Source organism: Gopherus flavomarginatus, chromosome 6 (assembly GCF_025201925.1).
Source record: "Gopherus flavomarginatus isolate rGopFla2 chromosome 6, rGopFla2.mat.asm, whole genome shotgun sequence".
Lineage (NCBI taxonomy): Eukaryota > Metazoa > Chordata > Testudines > Testudinidae > Gopherus > Gopherus flavomarginatus.
In genome coordinates, this window is record NC_066622.1 from 69,759,524 (window position 1) to 69,761,132 (window position 1,609).

Sequence of the window (1,609 nt, forward strand, 5' to 3'; positions counted from 1 at the left end):
CAAGTGGTTTCCAAGTTTTGAAATGCAGAGCTAACATTGAGTCAAAATATTTTCAGGCAGAAGAATCTAGAATCTCTATTCTGACATCCTGGGTATAAGCAATAGCCAGCTCTTCTAGAAAGGCACCAAATCTCAATGTGAAGACCTCAAGAGATGGACAATTCACCACTCGGTAGTCTGTTCAGTGGTTAATCACTCTCAGGGTATGTCTACACTACAGGATTATTCCAATTTTACATAAACCGGTTTTGTAAAAAGGATTGTATAAAGTCGAGTGCACGCGGCCACACAAAGAACAATAATTCAATGGTGTGCGTCCATGTACCGAGGCTAGCATCGATTTCTGGAGTGTTGCACTGTGGGTAGCTATCCTGTAGCTATCCCATAGTTCCCTCAGTCTCCCCCACTCATTGGAATTCTGGGTTGAGATATCAATGCATGATGGTGCAAAAACAGTGTCGCGGGTGATTCTGAGTAAATGTCATCACTCATTCCTTCCTCCGTGAAAGCAACGGCAGACAATCATTTCGCGCCCTTTTTCCCTGGATTGCCCTGGCAGACACCATAGCATGGCAACCATGGAGCCAGTTTTGCCTTTTGTCACTGTCACTGTATATGTACAGGATGCCGCTGACAGAGGTGGTACTGCAGCGCTACACAGCAGCATTCATTTGCCTTTTCAAGGTAGCAGAGACGGTTACCAGTCGTTCTGTACCGTCTGCTGTGCCATTGTAAATTGGCGGTGAGATGATGGTTATCAGTTATTCTGTACCGTCTCCTGCTGTCATGGGTGCTCCTGGCTGACCTTCGCTGAGGATGGCCAGGGGTGCAAGGACAAAAATGGGAATGACTCCCCGAGTCAATCCCTACTTTATGTTGTATCTAAAAATAGAGTCAGTCCTGCCTAGAATGTGGGGCAAGTGTATTAGAGAACCAGTGTACTAGAGAGCACAGCCGCTCCGTGTCAGATCCCGCAGAAATGATGAGCTGCATGCCATTCACGGGGGTGCCCCTGCAACAATCCCATCCGTTGCTTCCCTCCTCTCCCAACCCTCCTGGGCTACCATTGCAGGGTCCCCCCATTTGTGTGATGAAGTAATAAAGAATGCAGGAATAAGAAACACTGACTTGTTACTGAGATAAAATGAGGGGGAGGCAACCTCCAGCTGCTATGATAGTCCAGGCAGGACATTAAACTGTCAAGGGGAGAGGAGCCCAGCATCCCGCTGCTATGATAGTCCAGGCAGTAGAGAATCTTTTCTTTAGACATGAAAGGGGAGGCTGATGGAGCTCAGCCCCCAGTTGCTATGATAAGGACGGTTACCAGCCGTTCTGTACCATCTGCTGGGAATAACCAGGAATCATTCCTATTTTTAGCCAGGTGCCCCCAGCCGACCTCACCTGAGGCCAGCCAGGAGCACTCACATGATGATAACAAGGATGGCTACCAGTCCTTCTGCACTGTACCATCTGCCACCAGGGAAGGGAGGGGAGAGGATGCTGCTGTTCAGTGCCGCAGCACCCCGTCTACCAGCAGCATGCAATAGACATATGGTGACATTGAAAAAAGTCAAGAAACGATTTTTTCCCCTTTTCTTTCATGGGGGAG